The sequence below is a fragment of the Halyomorpha halys genome, unplaced genomic scaffold (assembly GCF_000696795.3).
Source record: "Halyomorpha halys isolate HHAL.00 unplaced genomic scaffold, Hhal_1.1 Scaffold1213.1, whole genome shotgun sequence".
In the NCBI taxonomy this organism is placed as follows: Eukaryota; Metazoa; Arthropoda; class Insecta; order Hemiptera; family Pentatomidae; genus Halyomorpha; species Halyomorpha halys.
Window position 1 is genome coordinate 93,670 of NW_027106610.1, and position 13,784 is coordinate 107,453.

Consider the following 13,784-nt stretch of genomic DNA (forward strand, 5'->3'; position numbering starts at 1 on the left):
AACTTCTTACCTTCCAGATTGATGCCGATTTCAGTTAGTTTTGATTGCAATTCACTAAGAAAAAAGATTCAGAACAGAGTTCATTCAGACCTCGGAGTTGATCTTTGGGGTGCCACAAACCATCGGAATTCCTTCCGTGCCAATCTTTCTATCCAAAATCCTTTACACTCTTTACTTTGTCACCAAGAAAATCATCCATATGTAGCCGATCTAATATAGTCTGAACTAAATATCAATCCTTGCATTCTGAACTCCGAATCCACTAGTTTCTAACCTTGCTCCCTCTTCCATTCATGACAATCTTTCGACGCGCCTGAAAAGAAGATGGCCTCGAAACCTCCTAATGTAAAAATATTATTAGAGTGCAACCCATGGGTAGTTTCTCTACACGCCTGTTTCATATCAATATAATCTTACATCAAATTTACTATATATATTTTAAAGTAAATACCAACAAATTAAAAAGAAAGTAAGAAACTAAGTAAATAATTTTAAAATTAAAAAAATCATTTTTAATTTTAAAAGTATTTACTTAGTTTTTATATCTGTTTTTTTCTTTTTCTTCCTTTATTTTTAATTTTATCATTAATATATTATCATATTCTTTTATATTCCCATAAAGCCTCGAGATCTTCAAATGTAGAAATGTTATTGGAATGCTACCAATGGGTGATATATCTTCAAGTCCATATCATGCCATTATAACAGAACTAACATGACATTTACTGAATGTATTTTTATGCAATTCAATTGTAAATTTCAATAAATACATAGAAAAAAATGTCTACAGCGTTTGAGACACATGTTTCAGACATTTACTGCTACCCATTTTCTCTTGGAATAATGAAAGTTTAAAAATTAAGTAAGGGTGAGTTTATATTCGAGGTGATATCATAAGTAGGGATATACGATATGTCTTGTCTGTTGTGTTTGGAAAGATAGTACCAAGAGTAATTTAAATTAAATCAATCTTCTTTACCATATTTGCCATTTATTTTATATTTTTAAGTTGTGTGTAAGCCATATGGTGCTATCAAGTTTTTGGTTTTATCCCAAAATTATTTTTATAAAAATATTAAGTATTTTTATTTCGCGGTACACCAGTGTTTCACTGCGGTTGAAAACTACTGCTCGAGATACTTGAAGTAAAAAATGAAAAAGGCTTAAGTTTATGAAAAATATTTTAACGCCTAGTCAATACGAATAGTATGAATAAATAAATACCCAGAGTATAAGATTTATTTTGTTTTAATTTCAATTTATTTAATTATTTCAACTGAGCCGAACTAACTTTCATAAGAACGTCCTAAAAATCATAATCTTTTTGGAAAAGTGTTCTTGATGAGTAATGTTGTGAAATTAAAAGGTGAAGGGGCACCCTACCCCCAAGTGGCGCTAAATACTGACTGAATAATAACGATAATTTCCCCGAGGTGGGTAGCTCCTAAAAGATAGCCGTGTAAACAGCCAGTTCATGAATAAAATAATAATTTCTACTAAACGTTATTAAGGCTGCTTATAATTCCCATCTCCAGGGGGCGGTGGAGGCTTTGGGGCCCGGATGTATGGCTCAAGAGCTACCTCAAGGGGATGGCGTAATAGGGACCAGTTCTTGTTGCTAATATATTTTTAGCCTATAGCAATCTGATAATTCTTTCTGTACTTTCTCACGACTTTCCCATCCTTTCGAAAGTTAACTACGTCTTAATGTCGGCGTATCAACAGCTGTAACTAAATCCAGTCCGGAAATCCTCTCTTGTCCGCCCTTGAACGTTTTCGAGTTCTGCCGTATCGGCCCTATAAGGAATTAAAAATATTATTTAATTCTCCTTTTATATCCAATTTACACAATAATATATTCAATAAATAAATGATAAATATGTAATAGGAGTTCATAGGGAAATGTTAGCAGTCACATTACTAGAAATGAAAATAAAATAATTGAAATTCATAATATCAATAATTTTTTATTAGACTTTCATTATTAGTATTAAAGTTAGAGGAGAATAAAAGTTATATGACACCGAACCGCACCAGAATTTTGTTAAGAAATTCCGTACAGGTAGAAATAAAAATTGCTCCTTGTAAAATCATAAAAATAAACAAAATTGTGGGAACATTAGAGAAATTATGAAAATTTGGTATTTAAATCCTGTTAAACTATTTAAATTAGGATAATAGGACTATTCACACAACCATGTTTCTTTGTTTTGTGCCTGCCAATATGTGCCTTTCTTGGTTTAGAAGGTTGTAATAAAAGTGTATGATAGTGGTTAATGAGAAATATTTTTGACTGTGATTTTTAATGGATATTTGACTTATTGGATCAAAATGTTTTGACCTGGGAAGAATAGCCTGTATGAAGTGTTTGGAATGATTAAATAATATGTTTCATAGTGAATTAAGTAGATTGTCCCTTGAGGATGGCCGGATTGGCCGAAACGTTGGACGTGTAAAAACAATAAAAGTTTTGAGACTATAATTTGGATAATGTTTTGAATTATTTAATAAAAAAACACATTCCTACCTATGTACGGTATTTACATTCTGCAGGGGAACTCAATCCTTATCACAACCTTGCGGGAGGCAAGGCAGGGCTCCAAGAGATCCCAGTGAGGACTGATTGAGACCCCTTGCACCGTAGCTATGTTAAATGCGTTTCTATGTTACAGTCGAGGAAGGTTTAATTTTTTTAATCAATATCATTGATAATACATTCTTGTTTAACTTTGTCGATTTCAATAATAGAGAAGGTTCTTAAGTGGTTTTTATATTTGCTAATTATGTCAATGACTCATATTGTTTTTTTTTTTAATTGGAAAGTAAGAAGATGGGTTAAACTTTCTGAAAGTGAAGGAAAAAAGAGGATAAACACCACCTTACTATCACTGCATAAAATTTGATGTAGTGCGAGGTGAGTAATTTTTTTTTAACACTATGTATTAATGTAAGGTTGTCTCACTTCGGGTAATATAACCTATAACCTCTAATATATAACCTATAATATAACCTGGATTCATAGATAGGAAACATAAAGTAGTTAATATTAATTTAAATAGTTAGTATTAAAACATAAAACGCTCGATCTTCGTTATATCACTGTACTTGCAGTAACTATTTTTTTTCAAATTGAGATAGAAAAGTCCCAGCGTGCTTCGAAAAGCGGGCCTGTGAGGCAGGTTAAAATAAGATAACACCGCACTCACGATATATCGCCGCTCCATATAAGTTAATAGTTGAAAAGTTAGCTAAGGGAGTCAACTAGGCTTATGAAATACGCTAGGAGAGTTAAAGTCGAGAAACACATGCAGCGTATATCTCAACCAGTACGTGTTAATTAGGATTAACAACATACTCGATTTTTACACGGCCTGGAGTCAAGTAGTTACAAGTAGTGCTAATTCCAAAAACAATTAGAACAGGTTATGGTGTTTTTATCTCTTTCATTATTTTTTAAAGTGCTAAGTAAATTACCTTTAAAAATATAATTATTTGCAAGAAAGAATTCAGAGATAACCTGGAAAACGATGCACGAAAGAGGAGACTTTTCTTGTCCATCATCCAGTCAGTCCATAAAACGCACAATGCTGTTCATATATTAGGACTTTGTGAGTTTCAAGAAAAAAATTCGTGTTTCTATTTAACAAATATTTTAAAGAGAAAATTCGATATTTGAAATTTCGATAAATTTAATTTTTTGTGTGGCCATAATTATAAATGATTCTTTTCAAATCATTTTTATGACACTTGATTTTGGATAAATGCATTCATTCTAATTTTTTAGAAACCAACAGCACATATTTCTTTATGAGAGCATTTTAAATGAAAATTCTCAATTTTAGGAACATAACTGAAAATCTATGCGAGACATAATGATAAATCCTATAAGAGTTAATGCATAGGTTACAGATTTATTTTTAAAAAATCCGCAAATGGATCAGATGAAGAAGATGCATAAATCACTTTTAGAGGTATTTGAGAAAACTTGCTTTGAGAAAGTTGAGTTCTTTTTTCATATTCATCAGCAATTTCAGTTCTCATAGGACTTTTTCATGTATTAGAAGAATCGTTATTAACAAGTTGATTTTGATTTTAAACTAACAAGGAAAACATCAAATTCCTAACAGATTTTAAAGTATACACTGTAAGAAAATAATAATAAATAAATAATAAGATGTTACAAGAATGAAAAACAACTTCCTTTTCATAAAGTAAGTTTTCGCATCTATCTCTAACAGTGGTTTATATATCTTCTTCATCTAATCGATTGGCTGATTTTTTTTGTGTAAAAAATCTAAAGTATAAGCCCTAAAGCTTATGTAGATGTATAAGCACTGACTACAGGCTTATTATTCATAATTTCACTTCCGTACAAATTTTCATTTTTGTAACGTCACACTATTAATTTTTTATTTTATTTATTGCTATTTACAAATTATTATTATAATAAATTTAGCAAATTTTATCTAGTGAGTGATACTACTAGAGGCGTGGAGAGAAACTACCCATTGGTAGCACTCTAATGACGTGTTACATTAGCAGGTCTCGTGGCCATCTTCTTTTTGAATGTCGCCTAGGAGGATTTTCAGGAATGGAAGAGAACGCAAGGTTAGAAACTAGTGGGTTTGAGTGGTTAGGGCGTTTATAATGGAAGGAATAATATCTGGTTCGGGCTATATCGGTTACGTAAAGAACATTAAGGTCTTTACGTATAATTTTATTTGTGACAAAATAAGGTGAGTTGAGGATTTTCCGAAGGATTTTGGATTGTAAGGGTTGGATACGAGAGTAATTTGGATGTTTAGTGGAGCTCAAAGCTCAACTCCGTATTTCCAGATTGGTCTTACTACTATAACTATTACAAAAGACTGATCTACATGACTCTAAATGTAGATCAGTCTTTTGTAATAGTTTGGAAGTTTAAAACGTTATTCTAGTAAGTGCTGGGATAGCGGGAATCAACGTCTTGTGTGAGGTTTCCAAATTCGTCGTTTGGCCTGATGTAGACCAAGGTAGCGAATCTGTTCGACAGGGGTAAAAACAACATTATTAAAGGATACTGTAGTGCTGTCGGTAGGTTTACGACGAAGGATAAAGGTGATTTGATAGGATTTATTTTAATCCTCCAATTACGACATCATTCTTCTAAGGTTTTACTTAGAGAGATTGGGATGCAATTGAAGGGTTGTTGTTATCTGCGAGCAAACATGAGTTTTCGGCATACGTGGTGAGGATAGTGTTATGATTGGTTGGAATGTCAGCTGTATAGACGGTGTAGAGGATGGGACCGAGAATACTACCTTGAAGAACACCAGCAGGCTAAGAATAGAGACATGAATAGGAACCTTTATGGTTTACTTGGAATAATCTATCAGACTATTAAATTTAGGGAGAAAATAACCCCTATCAATAATATAAAAATTGATAAATAAATTTTATGTTTAAATATCACTCTTAGCTTATATTTAAAATTTAAAATATAGTGGGATTTATTACAAATTATCAAATGCTGCATGCTCTTTAAAGAAATACGAATTAAATAAATTTGGGTATTTCGGATTTTCTCTTTTTTAATGGAATGGTCCTTGATATTAATTAATTAAACAATATGAAATACGATTAAGAGGTAGTTTTTCAAATATTAGGTAGTAATATATTAGTTTTTCAATTATAATGAATTTTACAGCCAGATGAAGTACAAAATTAAAAAAAAAAAAAATGCATATTCTATTTTTCCATCACTATCATAATGTCTCAATTGAATAATCTAAATACTTCAGTTGTCTCTATTTACTTTTACTAATTTCAAGTGTAATTATTTTTTAAACTGATATTTCTGAACGCATTCCCGTCCTCAGGTTCTATTTTTGTGTACAATAAAATATTGTATCACTTAATGTTCTAAAAATATGAGTATGCTTAAATATGAGTAAGCTTAAAAAATAAGTATGCGATTACATTTATAAATAACTATTGATTAATATATTGTTGTATTGTAAGGAACAAACCCGGAAGGCGGAAGAATACTCCCAAACATCGGCTTACTACAAACATGTACTTTATGGTAATAGAAGTTTTGAGAAAGTATCCTCACTAAAGAATTTACGTTAAAAAAAAAAATGACCAAAAACACAACGAAAAAATATTTATTAATTGTTTCCTTATAGCATCAAAAGGTTCAAATAATAATGAGAGAATAAATAACAAAGGTTTTTTTTCTTACTGTCATACTTTTATTTGGATATTTATATACATGTTATTAAGTGGAATTTAACAATCTGGTTTGTTTGGTATTTACCGAGTTTGGAATGAACAAAAGAAATACAGAGTGGAATTGTTTTAAATTTTCAATTAAGCATAAATGTAGCCAGCAATGCTATGTAAATTTATATTTGTTATTGATTGTGCTACAGTGGGAAGAGGGTTTGTTTGAGAGCACTCAACCACTTCATATAATAATTTTAATTTTCTTTCATGTTTTCCCCAAGAGAAAAATATAGTGGAGCATTCATCAAATTTTTCATCTATCATAGAATATTCTACACCATTTGTAATGTTAAATATTTATAGCAGACTGGCTTCTTGATTAAAATGTTCTTCGGTTATAAAACTACACTATTGTTCAATAGGACAATTTCAATTTAGTTTCATTTCCTCAAAACTGACGGTGAGGAACCTCTGTACCCACCCAAGAATTGAAAATAAAAGTCAATTCCTCAGAATCGAAAAATTTACCTGCAATATAAGACATGACATCCAGGAAAAAAATTAGGTACCGCGTTTTTCTATTGGTCTGTAGTTAAATTTATGTTAGGGCATAATAGAATCAATTTTAGCGGAAGTTTTATGTATTGTCTGAATTGGTACCTGGTCTTTCCCTTTTTACTGGCACTACTCTCGCTTACGCATGCATAAACATAAATACGTAAAAATCCCTGGCACTCCTGTATTTCAAAAACAGTAGGTTCTATTTGAAGGAAAATTAGAGATTAGTGTAAAATGGATCTGATATAAATTTCATAAGATTTTTTCTGCTACATGTACACTAACTAAAGATACAGAAATGTTTACATTACACGTTTCTTTACACGTTGATTTTATTCTCAATAACCAATTAAATTTATTAAAAATAAAGATAATAAAATTTATCCTTAAACCTAGCATTAGCAATTTTCTACCTACCTAATTTTATATAACTCTGTAAATATATTTCGTAAGCGATTATAGTTACTCTCTTACTGGGGATAAGAAAAAAAAATGGTGAAAAATCTACGCATTTGGTAGATTTTTAGTCTACCCTACTCTCCTTTCCCCCCACTAGAGGATTTAGTCTTCTTAATAATAACAATATTTTTATTTTGTATAAATTGAAATTTTTTAAGCTGAATCTATTTTGATATTTATGTGCATATTTGTATTTTCAATGGTTGTCAATTATATGCAGCTTGGGTGCAACTTAAATATTTTTCACGCCGTGAAAAAATTTAAATTAATATAAATGTATATTGTATATATATTTTTTTTTTCAAAATTGTGTAATAAGTACCTCACGTCTCTTAATCTGTACAAGAAATGAAACTGTGGACGATATTGAATGATAATGAAACAATATATAGCTGTAAATTCATATAATTTATTTATTCCTCATTATTTTCAAAGAACCGAATTCAGTATTTCAGTTCTTTAAAAATAATAGATATTACTGATAGCAAGCTATTACATTGAATATTATATATTCCAGATGCTATTGATACCGAAAGAGTTGGAACATCTCATGTAAAGAGTAAAACCAACCTGAAAACCAAGGGAAGTTATAATGTCTGTATTAATTTGAAATACAAAATATATAATATTTTTTCAAAACTAATTATATCACTAAATATTTCAACATTTCCAGGCCCTTCACGCATTTATAAAGCAGTAGAATTACTATTTTTACATATTTTAGTATTAGGTTTAGTTACGTTTGAAGATTGGTCTAGGTCTAGGGAACGTTGTAACAAACCTATTTAGCTAACTCATTTTTGGGAAGTATTGGCTAGGAAAAGTAGAAAATACGTACTTGGGCCGTCTGTAGGTCTGGGTTAGGCCTAGGTCTATCGATCTGAGATCTGCGGGCGGCGCCGGGTCGAATCCGGGCTGGGGCGCTGACTTTTTTCATTAATTGGCGGTCCCACAAAATCAAAAAACTTGACCCCCACCATGGTTAGAATAGGTTGGTCACTTGTAGATAACTAGGCAAACATCACTTTCGCTGTGGATTGCCTTAAAAAAAATATCTATTTAGCTAACTCGTTTTGGAGAAGAATTGGCTGGGAAACGTTGAAACAAAACTATTTAGCTAACTCGTTTTGGGGATGTATTGGGTATATTGCATGTTAAACTGGAAGGCGATTACTAGGCTCTGTTAGATACTTCATCGTTTGTTGCATGTTTTGCAATCAATTTTATCAAAAAGCTTTTTATTACTCATTAGTTTACCGTATCTTATTTCATTTTGTTTTGCATGTTTGTAATATTTTAATAGTCTTTATTACAATTTTATAATCCGTATTTGACATTTTAATGATATTATTTTTCCAATTTTTTTTTTACTATCAGTATTCATGGGGTGTCTTTTAATTTGTAATATTTATTTATTTTATTTTTTTCTTTCATTTATTTAAATCGTATATATATATTATACATAATGTGTTATTAACTTTCTTTCTTTATTAAAAACCTTTTGTCTTTTCAATATAATTTTGATCAACTTTTTCTTTTGTCTTTTATGGTTTATGTTAATTTGAACATTCTTTTCAGCCCAAGAATGAGGGCTAAAATTCGCATAGAAATAAAAGAGCATATTATATTTGAAAGCAAGTAGCGAAAATTAAATTCATAGTAAGAGTAGTGAACGTCCTCAGAGGCGCTATTATTTTTACCAAAGTATCTTTTTTTAAGATGGGTAGGATCTGGTTCATCTGCCTGATCAGTTTGCCAAGACAATATTTTCTACTTAGTGGCAATAGAACTTTACCAAGCCTGATTTCATCTAATAGTATATGTTATCAATTGCCTCGTTTGGAATTACATACAGGAGACACATGTTAAAGTAATTCTATGAAAGGGTCAACAAGAATGCCCACCGCATTTACACTAAACAGATTAAGAAGCCCACATAATGCCAAGGAATCGTAAATTGTTCGGACGTGCCTTGTTTGCCAACATCGATGCACCATCCTTCAAAGGTTCCGTGGGCGAGTCTTGCCTGTCCCCCGGATATAAGACGTCTCAGCTCCTGTTTAAAGTTGCACTACCCTCATAAGGGTACTACTCCTGATAAAAATATCCCGGCAATCTGATCCTGTTTTACGAATGCAATTTCTACTGTTCGTGTTCGCTCTTGAAGAAACGACTTCCGCCAGTATATTGTGATCCGGTCGGTCAGGATATTGATAATAATCATTTCCATTAAAGATCAACTGCGAAAGTTCATTCAACCTTAGACAGCTGCCCATACTTAGCCGGATTTTGTTATTACATAATTTCGCCCGTTACTCAACATCCTTAATTTGCGTTAGCTGTATATATTTATCAAATATATTCATAATAGGAGTTACTTTTCATGTCTAAAATCACGATCGTTTTAAGTTAATATCGTTCTAGCATGGCTTTCTATTTCATAAAATAATAGCTTCCAGCTTTGCAGTAAAATTATGCTACAATTTATAAGGATATTTAAAAGATGATTTGTTATTCATTTTTTTTTATTCATCTTGATTATTATTTATTTTTTTATGCATACACGGTATGATTGATAGTTACATCCCTAATACTCATTGTCCTTGAGTGTAACAGATAGTATTATTTCAATAAGATTTTTGAAAAAATAAAAAAAACTTTATCATTAGACATATTAGGGAAAGAGACTGATAAACAAGATCATATTAAAACCTTGGGAAAATTGCCCACCTTGACAAGAAGTTGTGTCCATATAAAACTAGGTCTTTTAGGCATATGAAAGGGATTTCTGGAATTTCTATTGAAAATCACGTCGAAGTACTACGAAGATCATAATAACAAGAATACCACTTTAGCTTCCAAGTTGCAGTTAATTTATAAGTTTAATATACGTCAATCGACTAGCATAATTTTTTCCAGTTGTTACAAAGAGAGGCTGCAAACTCTCTAGGGCCGTCTATAATCCGAGTCCAAATAATGAGGTCTCTCAAAATGCATGTCTTTTTTTTTTTTTTTACTGGGCAGGGTAAATTTCATTCATTAGACGAAGTGCATTAAATTAGAAATTACACAAAAGTGTGAGGTTCCTACTCACTATAAATGTGTGCAAGCGTGCGTGTGTGTGTGTGTGTGTGATCCTAACTCAAAAACAAAATGTATGAAACAGAAATACTTAAGTAGCACAGGAGTATGCCTGTGATGTTACAGCGACTCTTTCGTAAAATTAACAAATGAAAGTCGCACTACGTGATAGATTTTACACATTTTTTAAGATTATATCAAAAGGCTCCACAGATTTAGATTTAATTCTGTTTATTTTTTAATATAGCTAAGTGTTCTTTTATATTTGATAGGTCTTATCTCATTGATTTGGTTTTAATGATGAATTGGTAGTGATAAAGGTCACAGTTTGCCTGTATATTTGAAAATACATTATGAATATTTTGATATACATCATAAAAGTATTTGTTAACTAACTGCTTTGTTTCTGGTTAACATCGTTTTTGCGGCTGTTGGTAGTTCCAGAAACAACATTTATTTGTTTGTGTATCTATATTTCTCTTTCTAATATATGTATATATCAGTTCCTTATGGGAATCGATCTACAATTCTTAGTAATGTATTATCTCTTTATTTAAACCATAAACTAGATACCATAGACCCCCTTGCTGTGGTATGCTAGGTATAATTGTGCATAAGGTGTTTAAAATATAAAATCAAGTTGGGCTTATGAATGAAACGTATGAAATGTCATTAAAATTAAAGAGAGCTTAATAAACATAGTGACTATAATTTAAGATTAATTAATATAATATTGTATTCAGAATACCGGATACCATCGTTATCGTTATCTAAAATCTATTTCTTTTATCATTCGGAATTCCAGCTCAGGTCTATTATAGACTACTTATCTGGTGTGTTGTGGTGGGCTTTGGCATTCTTGGTTTCGCCGTGCTCTGGTGCTTCCTGCTCATCAGATTTCTTTTGATTGCCCCCCGTGTTCTGTTCTCCTGTTAGTACTGTACTACCTCCGACTTATTTCCTGAAAACCCTGTTTGTTCTTCCTCATCGCCGTTGCTTAGCTGGAGATGCCCCTCTTCATTACTGTGCTGTTTTACTGATCACTAAAGATCTCCCACTAGTTTCCTATTTGCTGTAACGGTCCTTCTTTCCAGCCATTTCATTGGCTGATCAAGTTTTAGGGGCGTATACCAGAATTCCGCCAAACCATCGGTTTGGCTTTCCTCTTGTTCCCAACCCAAAGAATTTTCCTTTTTTTTAAATGAATATAGCTCGGACATAAGATAATTGAGTGTAGAGTACCATGCATACGTTCGCATAGTTTTATATACTTGCTAGGGTTGTCCCTCCACGGCGGCGTTGACACTTCAAGGTGGGACCAGATGTCTCATTGCAACCATAGTCATTGCTACTATGAATATTCAAAATTTATTAAATTTAACTTGTTTGTAGCCCCATATTTGCAATAAATAACATAACGGAACTTAGAGGAAATATACTTCTTTCTGGTAAAAAACACATTTATGGTAATCAGAGCAGTAATATAAATATATTTTATATCGTTAGAAACGTAAAATTTTTAGAAAAAATAGCATTTAACGTATAAATTCATTGAACGTCAGTTAATGACAAATAGCGCATAAATAAAAGGTATGTTGTAAAGATTTTTAAACTGCCGGACGTAAGCACAGGGTTTTTTCTCTTTTTTTTCCAAATGAAAATTACTATTAAATAGTTAGTTTCTTACAGTGAGAATAATTGCTCCAACCAAACTAAAGCTAGTTTGCCTTAGTTTGGTTAGAGCAATTGTAGCAACATGATTGTCCGGTTAGAAAGTAGACCTGAAAATAATGAAAATAACACCGGATATCAAATGCTGTCCAACGTCTAAAGCAAGACAAAGTACTTAAGAATGTAAAAACAAGAGAGAAATAAAAGAATTACAACGGGAAGCTTGCTCTCGAGATTGGAGCTTGTCAGTCAGCAGTCGATAACTAGGAGGCACGCTACAACTTTCTAGGAAGCTTTCAAATATTGGGAAAAGTGTGGAAGAGAAATGTTACTACTATTGATCACTACTTTCACCTTTATCTCAACCTATTAAGAACACACAGTTTGGGAAAATCAAAATCAGCTTGAAACTCTTGGGACTAATTTTAACGTTCCTTGGATATAAGAAATCGGAAGTATTAAGATGCATACATACAATTCATTATACAGATATATTATGAGACTGTGAGATTATGAAAATTGTAATTATACATAGTATTTGTGAAGATGTAAAAATGTTTAGCATTGAACATTGACCTAAATTTAAACTAATTTTCATTAGTAAAATATTAAATATATGCGACATGGCCTGTGACCCCTGGGATTTATTTGAGAGGTGATAGTAGACCTCAAGAACTTGAAAAAAGTACACATAGGCCGAAAGTACATTGTCCGATTCTCAACAGATTGAGAGAAAAATAATACTTTGGATATTTTTGAGGAATTCACATTTTTCGCTAAAAAGAAAGAGATTACACAAATTTTCAAGTTAATAGAGATTCAATCGCACTATAGTAAAGAAGTTAAGATTAGCTTTGAGATTTATTGTTATGCTCAACTAAATCCATCATAAGGGTTCTTATGATGACTATCATTTTGGACCAATAAGAAAAAGGTTCATAAATCACTCTTTACTTCTGAATGGTTTTTCCCAGCCTCCTGTTAGACCAAAGGAAGTCCACTTCCAAAAGAATATCTAAATTTAATATTGTTTAATTTCTTATAAATGAAGCGGAAGTTTTATTTTTGGATTTGTCTGGGTGTGTTTCGGAATTCGGCTATAAATTTGGTTCTTTGGCATAGTGTACTGTAAATGCAGAACAATATTTGTAGAGGCAACAAGAGCCCTTGAAACCAATAAAAAAACCTCTCATCGATTTGATTCGATTACACAAAAAATGATAGATATCCAAGGTTTATGTTTTTTCGAAAATTCTTTTTTATTTTGGTAGAAAACGGCAAATAAAAAATAATTAAGGTAAGTAATTCTAATTAGAAATATAATAAACTAGGCAATATTTCTATGGTAATAGTAAATGGCTAAGAAGAATAGAGAAAAAATATTAGATTAAAAAAATGGGTTAACTATCCAAGAGGAGGAACCCTTTTCAAGAGATTTAAAAAGAAATAAATTTTAGCTGCATAAAAAAAAAAAAAAAAATTGTCTAGTTGATATCTTGGAATCTAAAATTAGCTAACTTATTTATTTTTGATAGTTTTCCAATAATTTTTTCCCATTCAACAAAAGACGTACCATGCTTATAAAGCACTGAACCTAAATTTCCTGATTACTATGTGGAATCAGACCAAATTCAATAAGTAGTTGTAGATAGATGACCGTAGATTACTGATTGGAGAAGATGGTTACTGATTGGGGTTGTGGTCAGCAAAGAAAAACTTAAATAAACAAACAAATATTTATACTCTTCTTACTTACATAATATTATGTTTAATCTTTCACTGTTATCAATCTGTTACTGTCGAATTCC

At 31.5% G+C, this 13,784-nt stretch overlaps 1 long non-coding RNA gene across 1 annotated transcript; it reads left to right on the forward strand.

Moving 5' to 3' along the window:
• Positions 1–2,630: 2,630 nt before the first annotated feature.
• LOC106688818 (uncharacterized) lies at positions 2,631–7,823 on the forward strand. Its single transcript, XR_001344369.2, has 3 exons — positions 2,631–2,914; positions 6,001–6,064; positions 7,742–7,823. It is a non-coding gene; the product is annotated as an uncharacterized lncRNA (long non-coding RNA).
• Positions 7,824–13,784: the final 5,961 nt, after the last annotated feature.